This window comes from Tamandua tetradactyla, chromosome 3, assembly GCF_023851605.1.
Source record: "Tamandua tetradactyla isolate mTamTet1 chromosome 3, mTamTet1.pri, whole genome shotgun sequence".
Classification (NCBI taxonomy): Eukaryota; Metazoa; Chordata; class Mammalia; order Pilosa; family Myrmecophagidae; genus Tamandua; species Tamandua tetradactyla.
In genome coordinates this window covers 74093346-74107725 of record NC_135329.1, presented here as the reverse complement: position 1 = coordinate 74107725, position 14380 = coordinate 74093346, and the positions used below count along the sequence as shown (strand labels likewise).

General features: G+C 35.0%; 1 pseudogene; it reads left to right on the top strand.

Annotated features, from left to right (window-relative positions):
* Nucleotides 1-9497: 9497 nt before the first annotated feature.
* Nucleotides 9498-10417, top strand: LOC143675630 (olfactory receptor 7A10-like; annotated as a pseudogene).
* The last annotated feature ends 3963 nt before the right edge of the window (nucleotides 10418-14380 follow it).

Sequence of the window (14380 nt, the reverse complement as noted above, 5' to 3'; positions counted from 1 at the left end):
CTTTTGCTATAAGCCTTCTGCTGATAATCTGTGCTCTAGTGGTCAACTCTCTGAGTTTGCACAATGCAGTTACTCCATATTAGTGAAGTATTATAATGTCTGTCTTTTTGTTCCTGGCTTGTTTTAGTACACATACTGTCCTCAAGGTTCATAAACCTAGTTGCATGCCTCAAAACTTCATTCCTTCTTGCAGCTGCTCAAGTTTCCATTGGATGTTACACCACAGTTTGACCTTCTGTTTATTAGTCAAAGTACCCTTGGGCCATGTCCATCCATTGCAAATCATGAAATCTGCCACGATAAGCCCCGTGTACAAGTGTCTATTCAAATCATTGCTTTTGGTTCTTCCATGTAAATACCCAATAACCGGTTGCATGATCCTATGGAAACTGTATATTTGGCCTCCTGTGGAGCCACCACATTGCCCTCCAGAGGTGATACACCATTCTACTTCTCTAAGAACAGTGAATACATACATCTCCCTCTCCACATTTTCTCTACCTATTGTATCTTTCTGTTTATTTTCAAAACATTTATCCAAACACCATACAATCCATCCTAAGTAAACAATCAATGCTTCCCACTATAGTCACATGGTTATGTTTTCACCACCACAATCTATATGGGAATATGACCATTTCTTTTGCCAAGAAAGAAGAGAAAAATAAAGAAATTACAACAAGAAACCCATAACCCATGATATATATCCCTCTGTTGACATTTAGTTTTGTCATATTGTTTTTCTTGCAATTAATTAAAGAATATTGAAATGTTACTAGTAACTATATCCTAGTCTGCATTAATTTATTTTTTCCATGTGCCATCCCATTTTTTAACACTTTGCTATGGTGAAATTCATTTATTCTATCTCATGTAAAAACTTTCTAGGTATTGCTAAGTTATACATTCCAGTTTTTATCCTCTATCTTTCCTTCTGGTGTCATATAAGCCCCTCAACTTCCACTTTCAACCATACTCACATTCAACTTTGTTCATTATACTTACAGTATTGTGCAACCATCATGTACAATTGTGGTATCCATTTCTGGATTTTGACAATCCTGTTAAATATTTTGTACTCCTTCAGCATCAAGTGCCCAAATTTGACCCTCTTTCTATCTCTTCATAACCTGTGTTTCTCACCTTTAATTCTCAGAGTTTGCTCATTATACTTAGTTTACATTAGAGAGACAATACAGATTTTGTCATTTTGTTTCTGGCTTATTTTCCTCAAAAAAACTTCCTCAAGCTTCATCGACATTGTTGCATGCATCATGACTTTATTCTGCCTTACAGCTGCCTGGTATCCATCATATGTATATAGTACATTTTATTTAGCCCCTTGTTCCTTTGATAGATACTTGGACTGTTTCCATCTCTAGGTAATTGTGGATATGCCACTATGACTATTGGTGTTCAAATGTCCATTTATGTCTGTGCTTTCAGTTTCTCTGAATATATTCCTAGTAATGGAATTGCTAAATCATATGGCAATTCTATACTTAACTTCCTGAGAAACTAACAAACTGCCTTTTCAAAATCACTAATTCTTCCCTTTATTCATGCATCAACTTCTTGATTTCCTTGAGTTCTATGTTCATGTTTTCCCTTAGGTCACTGAACCTATATGGAAGAGTTCACTTGATATCTTTCATTAGTTCTTCCAGTTCCGCACTTCTGAGGTTGTATTTATTTTTTCCTTTCAATGGGTCATGTCTTCATCTTTCTTTATATATCTTCAAATCTTCTATTGAACTTTGACCATCTGATTAGTTTGATAGGGAACACTGAAAATCAGATTCTCCCTGTAATATGAGGTTCAACTGCAGATCAGCTGTGTTCTGAATCTCTTCTTCAATTCATGGCCCAATTTATACAGATAATTTAGAACAGCCCATGGTGAACTGTGAGCTTCTACTTGCTTTGGATTCATTTACCATTCTTTTTTCTAGTTATCCTTGATGTGAAATAAGGTAATTGGTTTTAGCTCCTTCTTCTTTTATAATATACGAATTTAGAGCCAAAAATTTCCCTCTCAGCACTGCCTTCACTGAATCATATCTGTTTTCATATATGTTTTCACTTTCATTTATCTCAAACATTTGCTGCTTTCTCTTCCAATTTCTTCTTTGACTCACAGATTGTTTGCATGTTGTGTTTATCCTTTATATGTTTGTGAATTTTCCTGTTCTTCTGCCTTTATTGATTTCCATACTAAATATATTGTGCTCCGAGAAAGTGCTTTAGATCATTTCAATATTTTAAAATATTTTGAAACCTGTTTTGCAGCACCATATGAGGTACATCTTGGAGAACGATCATGACAACTTGAGAAGAATATATATCCTGGTGCTTGGGTGTCCATTCTTCTCTATATATCTGTTATCTAGTTAATTTATCATATTATTCAAGTTTTTGGTTTCCTTATTTATACTCTGAGTTGATATTTCATGTATTGATGACAGTGATATATTGAAGTATCCAAATAATATTAAAATGCTATTTCTCACCGCATTTTGCTAGGTCCTGACCTTATGTATTTACTGTTCTCCAGTTAGAATCATAAATATCTATGACTGCAATTTCTTCATAAGGAATTGTCCCTTGCATTAATATAATGTGTTCTATTTGTCTCTTATAACAGTTTTTCATTTAAAGTCTATTTTTTCCAATATTAGGAGAGCTACCCCAGCTCTTTTGGTTTACAGCTTGTGTGTATGTTTTTCTAACCCTTTACTGCCAATCTCTTTGTTTCCTTTGGTCTAAGGAAACCTTTTAAATAGATCATACATTTCCTGCATTCTGCCAATCTGCATATTTTGATAAGTGCATTAATCCATTCACATTGTGTTATTAAGGCAAAAATTACATCAAATATTTTATCCTTTTATTTTTGCATGTCATCCTTATATTTGCATTTCGTTTATCCTCTTAGTTGCACTTACTTTCTATGCTCTCCTCCAAGTTTCTCTCTCCTCTCTTTTCCTTTCAGCCTGCAGAACTCCCTTTAATATTTCTTGAGAGAGAAATGTTTCCTAAATACATGTGAATATTTTAAACTGTAAATATGTGTGACAGACAATTTTTCAAGATGAAGAATATTCCACTGGCAGTGTTTCTCCTTCAGAGAGAAATATATCATACAATTGCCTTCTCAACTCCATGGATTCTGATGAAAAATTTGTCCTCCTTTTTATTACAGTCTCTTTGTGTGTTAGGAATTCCTTTTCTCCAGCTGCTTTCAGGGTTCATTGTTTATCTTTGACATTTACCATTCTTGCTAGAATTTGTACAGGTTTAAGTCTATTAGAATTCTTTCAGTTTTGAATATGTTGTGCTTCCTAGGTATTTATGTTTATGCTTTTCCTAAGACTTGGGAAATTTCAGCTAAAATTTCCTGAAATGTTCTTTCTGCCCTTTTTCACTTTTCTTATCCTTCTGGGAAATCCATGAGCATATGTTTATACAGTTCATGATGTCATTCATTTCCTTGAGACCCAGCTCCTGTTTTTCTATCTTTTCTCTATCTCTCCAGTCTACAACTTTCTATATCCTATCTTGTAGTTTGCCAAAACTTTCTACTGCAAGTTCAAAAAATATGCTGTCATTTTCCTCTAGGATATGTTTATTCCCTTCTATTGTTCTTTCATCTCCCACAGTTCTCTTATCTTTCTTTTCATTGTTTCAAATCGTTTTATTCATCCATATCAGAGTCCCAGGATCCATTTTAGCAGAAATGGAAAAGCTGATCCCCATTCACATAGCATTACACTTCACCAGGACATAAATACTACCCTTGGGGGGCATATATATTTATTTCCATGACAATTTGTTTTTTGACAACAGACACATTATATTACTTTTTTCATTTTCAGACTGTAGTTTAATGATTACCATACAGTATTGCTGATTAAATATTTTTGAATGAATGAAAATAAATAGTTGAGTGAGTTGAACAGATATTGCTAACTATTGGGGAGAAGGAAAAGGAGTGAAACAAGTAGAAATATTATCGAAAGAGGGGAGCCCCATAAATCACATCAAATATCAGAAGACAGAAATCAAAGACAACAGATACCTTAGGCTCCCAGAATCTCTTTCCTAAATCAGTGATAGGGAATTCATTATGGGAGAATTGCACTACTACAGCCCACAGCTGCAGAGAAATGAGAGTCTACTGGGATAACAGATGAGCAAGAAGCTCCAAAGCTTTCTCCCCAAGGGTTAAAATATGCCCAAACTTGCATTGCATTACTTTTTTTTCTCTCCACAGAGCTAAATATCTTAGGGAGCAGAGTGACAAAAGAATACTTCATTAATGAGGCTCATGGGAATTAAATTCATAAAGCATGGAAACATAAACGCTTTGCCTACACTGTCTCAAGCTTGGTTTACCAATCTCTGCTGAGGTGGAAGCATAATTTTACCTTCTAGAGACTTCAAGATTATTTAAATCTTTTTGCCCTTCCTGGGAGCAGAGTTTCCAACTTCATCCATCATTCAGGGAAGGCTTGGCAATGGTGAACTCAGAATCTTCTTTGATAATTTCTGGGTGAGTCGTAGAATTGGGTCATAAGTGTCGGGAATGTATTATGAGTCCAGGACACCAATTATTGAGAATAACTTTAGGGATATCAACAAGGATAACAAAGAGAGATAATTGTCCAATGTCCTACCCAGGCAAAAAGCTTGTGGATGAGGGAGATTATGAATACACTAAAGTATCTTCTTTCCCATATCTGTCACATCTAATGTTAGCTCACTCTCATGGGTTCCCTTCATGTAAGTATCTTATTATCCATATTCATCAATTTCTTCCTAAAATCATTCAGCACAAACCCACTCATTAATTCCTTTATGGTAGGCACTAAGTGTTACTCTCAGAATAAATGAATGAATAAGACAGTTTCTTTATTTCAAAAAGATTACATCTAAATATGGCAACAAACACAGATAACAGCACAGGCAATATCCTGAGGTAGAAACTGAAGTCCTGGTCTTATCTGTTGAGGTGAGTAAATGCTTCCCAATGATGCTGGGAATTGTACTGAGCCTGGCAGGAGGAATAATTTCCTTACATTAGCAATTATAAGGGAGAGCAGTATATAACCCTACCAAGAAAAGAAGACAGGGGCACAAATGTGTGATTGATATATTTGTAGGGTGCAGTCAAGTTTAAAAGTAGGACTTAATTTATAATGAACAATAGTAGGGAGGTTGTGAGAAAAGCAACATGAACTGGGGAAGGTTGTCAGCAGCCAGATAACAGAGAGCTTTGAGTTTGCCCACAGGATTGACATTTATGTTTGAAGTTATTGGAGAGTAAGTGCAGGTTTTATCAAAGGTGATGTTCAAGAAAGTTCTTGCCCTGTGGACAGTTCTGAATCAGTTTCTGTTGTTAAATTATTGGGAAAGGTATGAAGGCTGGAAATTGCACAGTGGCAGTGGGCTTGGAGGTTGGGAGAATGAGTATGGGTGGGGTTGAATCACAGCATATACAAATATTCTTCCTGAATGCTAAGCACAATGTCAGACACATTATGATCCTGATTTTTTTCTTAATTCTATCAATTATTAAGTGAAATTGGTATCTCTGTTCTGATTTTATGGGACATGAATTGAGACTTACAGCAGAGTCATATTCTTTTCCTAGGCAAATACTCACATTTGGAATGAAGCTAAGAGTTTGTTCCTAGATTTTTGCATTTCACTAATAATTTTACTTCTTCATAAATCTAATTTTAAAAACCGCTGTGGGGGCAGTGCAATGGTATCTCAGTGGCACAATGTTTCCCTGTACCTCCCCATGTAAAAATAAATAAATAAATTTAAAAAGCAGTGTGAAATTTATTGAAAAATTGTAAGATAGTAGATACAGTTTGCATAATATTGCATCCATTTTGCTTATTCTGAAAATCTTCCATCCACAGCACCACATTACATCTATGTGTTATAAATGACTAGTCCTCAGACTCTCTTTGTTTTTGATGACCTGAATATTTTTCAGGTGTGCTGTAAAGTATTTTGTAAAATGTCCCTGAGTTGGAATTTGTTTGATGTTCTCCTCATGATTAGACTGGAATTATGAGTTATGGGGAAGACACCAGAGATAAAATTCTAATTTTGTTACATTATGTATACAGGGCACTTCCCATCAATGTCACTTTTCACTGTTGTTGTTGATGTTCATCAACAATGCTTGTCAGGTTTCCCAACTTTAAAGTTCCTCATTTTCCTGCTTTTCCATATATCACCTTTGGCTCTGTGTCTCTTGGATTTATCCTGGTCATTGAATGATTTATTTTAGTATCTACTTAATTTCTGGTGGTACAAGATGCTCCAGACTCTTTCTGTATATTTCTATTCCAGGTCTAGTGTCAGTCATTTCTCCAAGTAAAGTTTTATTGAACAGTGGTGTCAAAATAAAGGTCTGGGCACTATGAGTACTCCATGTTACTAGGACATCTAAGAGATCTCAAAAGACAGAGTAAGAAGATATTTACATGTCTGCCAAGTTCTGCATATACACTGACCCATATAGCTCTACCTGTAATTTTCCATCTATATTAACCTACTCATGCTAATGTATCTCACTCTAAACCATTGCCAGGTAGAATATTTAATGTCCTCCACTTACCTATGGTTAACCACTTACTCTGCAGTGGGAAACGTACTCTCTTCACCTGATATCATCTACTTAATGGCATGATTCCAGTACACATGTTCAGATATGATAGAATTGTCAGCCCACACTCTGGTGAGATAAACTTTATCCACTAGAATACAGTAGTTATGCAGTTTCTGTCCCCTTTATTTTCCAGACTCCATTCATATCCAGTACAACCATTTCAGCACCTTTTCCCTTCTTCCCCTCAGTAACCGTGTTACATTCATTTGTAATACAATTAGATTGTTTTATTAAATTTTGTGTTTCATACAGGCATTCCTATTATCCTGACAATTAATCTTTTATTTTATTATACTAAGGGTTACTCTTTGTTTTGTAAAGATCAGTTTAATAAATTCATAAAGTCAGGTGTCTATAATTATAAGATTATAGAGAATAGATTCACTACTCCATAAAGTGTTCTCTGATTCACCTATTCTACCTTCCTTACCTCTCCCCAATCCCCTGAAACCACTGTTCATTCTATTGTCTCTATTATTTGGACTAATCCAGAAAGTCATATAATTAACATTGTATGTATGCAAGATGTTTAGACTGCTTTGTTTCAATGGCCAGTAATCATGTTAGATGGATGCTTGAGTTTTGTGACTAGAGGGAACATTCATTTTTATCACTGAGTAATATTCCATTGTATAGATATAGCTGGATGTTTTTATCCATTGACCTTAAAGGACATCTTGGCTGCTTTCAGATTCTGGAGATCACACATAAAACTGCTATAAAACATTCATGTATAGGTTTTTGTATGGATTTAAGTTTTCAAATCACCTGGATACTTAAGGGCACAAATTTTTGACTGAATGGTGAGACAAAGTTTAGTTTTGCTAAATACTCCAAACTGTCTTCTGGAGGCACCATTTTGAGTTCTCTCTAGGAGTGAATGAGAGTCTGTACTGCTCCCCATTATCAATAGCCCACAGTATTGTCAGCATTTAAGTCCTCAGGTATTCTAAGAGGTGTGTGATGTTATATCACTGAAATTTAATTTTGTACTATCCTAATGACAAATGATGTTGATCCTATTTTCACATACTTATTTGCCACCTACATATCTTCTTCATTTCACTTGCTGTTCAGAATTTTTGCACAGTTTTTTCATTGGGTGATATTTTTCTTATTGATGGGTGTTAAATGTTCTTTGTATATATGAATACAAGTCATTTATCAATATTTATCATAGAGCATAAGTTTCATATCTTAATGAAATCCGATTAATAAAGTCCTTCTCTCATGGATCATGATTTGGATGCTATTTCTAAAAATGGTTACCAAAGCATAGTTCACCAGATTTTCTTGGATGTTTTATTCTAGAAGCATTAAACTGTGCATTTTAATTTTGAGCACAAGATTTATTCTGAGTTAATTTTTCTGCAATGTATACAATGTTTGGCTTATTAATTTTTTGTTTTGGACAATATTTTAGTTTGTTTGCTGCCAGAATGCAGCACACCAGAGATGGGTTGGTTTTTAATAAATGGGGGTTTATTTCATTGGTTTTTCAGGGAAAAGGCAGCTAACATTCAACTGAGGTTCTTCCTCATTTGGGAAGGCACAGGGTGATATCCACAGGCTTTCTCTCCAGACCTCTAGGTCCAACAACTTTCCCTGGGGTGATTTATTTCTGCATCTCCAAAGGCCTGGGCTGAGCTGTGAATGCTGTGATGAGGTATGTTGAGCTGATAGGACTGTGCTACATTGAGCTCTCTCATTTAAGCACCAGCCAATTAAATAAAAAAAAATCATTCATTACAGCACACGCCTCTTAGCAGACTGAAGATGTAATAAGCAACAGATGAGGTTCACATACCATTGGTCCATGTTCACAGTAACAGAGTTCAGTACCTTATCCTGGCCAAGTTGACAACTGAATCTACTACCACACATGATATGTGCCATTGCCCCACAGCATTTGTAGAAAAGATCTTACTTTTTCCATTGAATTGTGCTTGCCCCTTTGTCAAAAGCCAGTTGACTCTATTTGTGTGGTTCTGTGTTTGCGCTCCCTAGTGTTTGTTTGTTTGTCTCCTGAGTTCTCAAAGATTAGTTCATATGTCTATTTCACAAATGAAACATGGTTTAATCATTATGTCTTTATAGTTAGACTTGAAATCAGGTAGTATTGCATATTCTAGTTGTACATTCTCCAACTTTGTTCTTCTGCAATATTCTCCCTGCAATCTAGGACTTTTGCCTTTCTTTATAAACTTTAAAAATATTTTGTCAAATATCTACAAACTAACCTCTTGACATTGGGAGTGTGGTTGAGCTGAAAGAATACATCAGGTGGAGATGAAATGGCGTATTAATGGTATTGATCTTCTATCAATATAGATGGAAAATTTTTATTTATTTTAAATTTTTATTGGAGTAATCTATAAACAGCCCAAATTTCTCATTCTAACCATTTTATTGTACAGTTTAGGAAGATTGATAACAATAAAAATACTCTACTACCATCATCAATATCCATGGCCCAACTATTTCATCACATAGTGAAAAATACCTGGTCAAATGATTTTTGAATGAAAAAAAGTCTAAGAGAATTTGAAGTGGAACATATTGCCTTAGGATAATGTTTAAAATTATGGGCAAGGATGGTTTGTTACCAATAGCATCAAAGAGAAGCAGGAATGTTTATTTACTCTGACATTTTCAGATAAAGGGCACTAAATCTCTTTATAATTAATAAAAAATAATTAAGTCAATATATTTGCAATACAAACCATAGTATTTATGTTAATTTGATGAGAGTTGCTTGTACCAAAACCTGTCTTGCTCTGGTCTCTGTTCCAGCAGTTTCATGACTTACATGGAATTAGACAATGAAATGTGTGTTTCAGAATTTATCCTCCTGAGAATATCAGAAGACACAGAAGTTCAGCCCCTCCTATTTGCTCTGTCCCTGATGATGTGCCTTGTCACTCTCATTGTGAACCTGCTCATCATCCTGGCCACCATTTCTGATTCCCACCTGCACACACTCATGTACTTCTTCTTGCTAAGCTGTCTTTTGCAGACATCTGTTTCACCTCCACCACTGTCCCAAAGATGCTGGTGAATATCCAGACAGAGACCAAAACTGTAAGTTATGGGAACTGCCTCACCCAGATGTATTTTTTCATGGTTTTTGGTGATTTAGACAACTTCCTCTTAACCATGATGGCCTATGACCATTATGTGGCCATCTGATATCCACTGTATTACATGGTCATCATGAACCCCAGGCTCTGTGGTTTCCTGCTGCTGGCATCATGGATACTGAGTGTTATGGACTCTCTTTTACATCTCCTAATGGTTTTACAATTAACTTTTTGTACAGACTTGGAAATTCCCCACTTTTTCTGTGAACTTTCTCAAGTAATCTAACCTGCATGTTCTGACACTTTCTTCAATGACCTAGTGATGTAATTTGCAACTGGAATTCTGGGTGTTATTCTATTCACTGGCATCCTTTTCTCTTACTCTAAGATTGCAAGGTCTATATTGAGAATTTCATCACATGGAGACAAGTATAAAGCATTTTCAACCTGTGGGTCTCATCTTTTGGTGGTGTTCTTGTTGTATGGAACAGCCCTTGGAGTGTATCTTCGTTCTGCTGCTATGCAAAACACAAGGGCAAGTGCAGTAATTTCCATGATGTACACAGTGGTCAGTCCCACACTGAACCCCTTTATCTATAGTCTTAGAAACAAAGACGTACAGCATGCCTTAAAAGCAATTTCCAGCTGAGAAAGTCTCTCCTTAGAAGAACGCTTTGCCTCAAGTTCAGAAATTTTGCTCTTCATTTACAGATTCTAAATACTGGCAAATGAAAATCAAATTACACTTATCAGTATATAAAGGTAGTATTCTGTTTGCATTATTATTTGAACATTATCTCTACATTTCATACATCAAAAACCCTTGTATATTGGGTTGGTCACAGTGGCACAGTGGCTGAGTTCTCACCTGCTATGCCCGAGACCTGTTTCAATTCTCAATGACTCTGCCCATGTTAAAAAAAAAACTCGTATATTTTGTATTTTCTTAAAATCATTTGACATCTAGGAATGTATTGCCAGAATTCAGTATTGAGCCAGACTCTTCTGCATGAATATTCAGTGGTAAATGTCAATACAGGTCATTAGGGACATATACAATTATTGTAATCACTGGTGGGTCAAAGGGGTATTGGCTCCATGAAAGAAGAAATGAACTGCTCTTGTGTTATATACTTTTGGCCGAAACCATTTGTCACTTCAAATTCTCTGTACCTGATCTCAGGGTTGTGTTAATCACCTCTTGAAATAGGGCACATCCTGGACTTGAGTCACCTTATGATTAAGTTTCAATAATCCACATCCGTGTCAATCTATGACTTTCTGTTGTAGAGTTCCATAAAAGTTAGGTGAGGATATAAGAGACTTTACAATCCCTGATTCTTAAATCATTGACGGTTTGGCAAATCACTGGATTTTTTTCAGGGATACAATTTTGCTGTTTCAAAATTGATTTTATATGCAGAGACATTTTTCAGCGAAGTTCCCTTGGCATGTCTTACAATCATCGTCCTCTTTTACCAATCCTGAAAAGCAATTTGGGTCATTTTTCCATTGCCAACTGTATCTTTTTAAACTATTAATGAAGATATTAGCTAATAACATCACAGGTTTTTGTAGACATCCTGTGTCCTTTGTGAGGTAGAATACCACTAATGTTTTTTTCATCAGAGCCATTGGCAAATTAGGCTGACATTTTGAGATAAGATTCCTCTGAAGTAATATTCAGTTTGAGAAAAAAAAAATGTGGTTACTTATTTCATTCACTTTACATATTTGATAGAAATGTGAATTAATTTATTCTACAATGAATTAATCCAAGGATCAGATTCAGATTTAGTCATACCCATGTCAGAACTGTAATTTGTCAGAGAAAAGAGATTTGATTCATGCAGCACTACAAATTTCTTGGTTTTGATTGTGCCATAATCTGAGGATTAAAATTCTCAGCTTGTCATTTTTTCATGTCTCTCCAGTGCAAATAAAAGACCCACCTTGCTCCACATTCATTGAGATGAAATTCTCAACAAAATATTTTATCACATAAACCAATTTCCAAAAGTTTTTGATAAAGCACTTTCTTTAGACATGACTATAAAGAATAATTGTGAATCATACTTTGCCAATGCCAAACATGCACTAGTTGTATACATTTATCCAAAGTACCCAGCATCATTGTGGTCTTCACTCTCAACAAGTTCACATATCAATTTCCATAATCTTATGTAGGAAGATCCATGCATTTGTAATCTGTTCCTGTATCTAATAATTTACTTGCATTACTTCTTTTCTTTAAGCAGAGATCTCTTTTTAAAAAAAATCTCTAAAAAAATTGTGAATTCAGCAGGCATAAATTCTCAATATTTTTGAAAAAGCTAAATGTATGTCTTTCAAGTAGAAAAAAGGAATAGAAAAAGAAGCCCTAGAAAACAGTCAAGTCAGGAAATGTGATACTTCTGCTCTCATCAGGAACATTGTATAATCATGAAGACTCCACTGAAAGTGTTAAATCAGCAAATGCAACATTTTCTTCAATTCAGGTAGTATGAAGCTGTTTCCATAAGTATTGATTGCATATGCACCTGCTTGTTCACCATCCTCCCCAACACAGAATGCAAAACTGGAGAGAGGGAGAAATGCCTGTTAAGGGCCAGTCCACCTTATCCAGGTCACACCATGTCATATATATGCCATGCTACAAAGCAGATTTACACTTGAGTTTACTTCGGGAGAAAGAGAAATTTTATCTCTTTCAAAATTTCCAAAGACTTCCTGTTTTCTTTCCAATACACCCAGCTCATAGAGAGGTTCTCAAGAAAAATGTTTTGTAGAGCAGACCCTGAGTGAGTAATGGAAATGGTTACTAATCTGCAATATACAGCAACTCTTCAAACTTTACTTCTATTATCATTCCAACAACTCCAACTTTTCCTCAGATGAAAAATATTCCTCAGATCATTAGTATAAGTTTATTCATCTCCAGAACCATTAAATTAGTAATACAATTATGATTAAATGTGAACTGAGGTGATAGATTTGTTCTCACAAAAAATTAAATGTTATTCTTGAAGAATCTATACATGGATTCAAGGAAAAATAATCAAATTGTATACTGTTGGTGAAAGAAGTACAGGATTGAGTTTTGTTTGAAGGAAACTGTTGAGAAGTCATTAAAATTTAGATATTTGCAGAAGAAATTTTCAGGAATCATGGTGAGAGATAAACACCATGTTACAGAGGAAAATACTATCATTTTTTTTCCAGCAGAAATAGGGGATTTGATTCTTGTCTTCAAACTTTCAATGTTATGTTATATAGAAGGATATATGTTATATATGCCCTGTTCAATAGCGTTTGGTTGGACACATCCAATAATTGTTTATTGGAATCCTTCCATGCAAAATTTAAGGCATGCAAAAGAGATGCACGTTTTCTGTTGGAAGATTAATTGTCAAGAATAGAAGTCAGAATAAACACTGTCAAAAATAGGGAACACGATTTAAAATCATACACTCTATAAAGCAGTAAAAGAACCTCCACCACTAGGAATGCACCATAAAAATGTAGCCAGTGTCAAAGGGCATTTATGTGATACATAGGAGGAATGAATCCTTCCACCCTTGACAAGAGCTGAGTTTTGAAGAGAAGCAAATTACAGAGTTCCAATGCTGGATGAGTGGGTCTTGGAAAACATCTTCTAGTGATCTTCCACCACTGTCTACATTCTCATTTTCCCTTCAATTTCAGATCACCCTCCTCAGAAGTATTGGATGCAACCATGTAGCTCTGAGATAAATCATGCAAACTCAGAGTATTTATCTGTTTCATGTCCTTGAGTTTCCAGAATGTAGATGTTTTCTTTTATCTGTTACCTTTGGTAGAAAGAGAGTCAGTGGAACAAAAGAACCGCTTGAATTAATGAGATAAGTTCTGTTGTGCTGTAAGAAAGAAATATGATGGCACAGAATGCTTTACACACAACACTTGCAGTAATTAGTGAAAAAATCTACAAACATAAATTTGTTTTATTGTCTAATGTCTTTTTCTGGATTCCACTTTGGTTTCCATTGCAGCCAATTTTCTTTCAGTTCCACTGAAAGAAATTTTAAATTTTCATAAATGTATATTTCAACCCTCAATACTCTATTTGACTTGTTTTTATTTTATTAGAAGTTGTTGTTTAAAGAAAAATCATGCATAAAATGCAGATTCATATACACCACCTCACCATCAATGGTTGCATGGCTTTGGAGAGTTTGTTGCAATGGATGATAACACTTTTTTTGTAACTCTACTTCTTTGTTAGCAGTAGTTAACACTTTTAAAATTTGATGAAAAATTAGCAAAGTAGTACTATGATGATTGCCCATAGTTTACATATGGGTATTTCCCACCATATTCCCAATCTATCATTATCATTATTTTTACTCATCTTTATTTTAATTCTTGTCTACCCATACCCTGCATAGAGGGAGTGTCAGTAACAAGGTTTTTACACTCAAATGGTGACTTGATGAAAGCTTTATAGTTACGCAATTTTAATCTAATATCAAGGCTAATGGATGACTACAGTTTTGGGTATTTCCTTCTGACTAGTCTAACGAACTAGAAAATAAAAAGGCTGTGACATATCTAAATGATTCAGTAGTCACAA